We start from the raw sequence: 525 nt of genomic DNA on the forward strand, positions 1-525 counted from the left end.
CCCCCCTGGCCCCAGCAGGGTGGAGCTCTCCACGGTGCTGACGGAGGTCTCCGTTCCTCCTCGTCTGCTGCTCGTCTGCATCAGAAGCTCTTCGTCTCTCTGAGAAACGTCTGAACGCCAAACGGCGAGCAGAGGGCGGAGCGGGCGTCCTGCTCAGACCCTCCACCAGGGGGAGGCGCCATCAGCCCCGGAGCAGCGTGACAGCCCCCCGGGGTGGAGGAGAGCCGTTATTTCTGCTGAGTTCCACTGCGGCTCGGGTCCCGGTGGTGCCGGTCCAGACCGGATCCTGTAGCGGCAGGGCGGAGCCACAGCGCAGTAACGGGTCTGGACCGCGACTCTCCTCCGTCGACACGGCTTCACCCGAACGAGACGTCACACACCTCAATACGCAACCTCCACCCGAGAAGCAGCAGCAGGCGGTGCATCGGGACTCGTTGAGGATCCAGAGTCCTCGGATCCCTCTGATCCACTGATCCACTGTTTCACCGACCGAGGGAATCTCTCTCCCGAGGCTCATTCTGAGGG

This window comes from Salarias fasciatus, unplaced genomic scaffold, assembly GCF_902148845.1.
Source record: "Salarias fasciatus unplaced genomic scaffold, fSalaFa1.1, whole genome shotgun sequence".
In the NCBI taxonomy this organism is placed as follows: Eukaryota; Metazoa; Chordata; class Actinopteri; order Blenniiformes; family Blenniidae; genus Salarias; species Salarias fasciatus.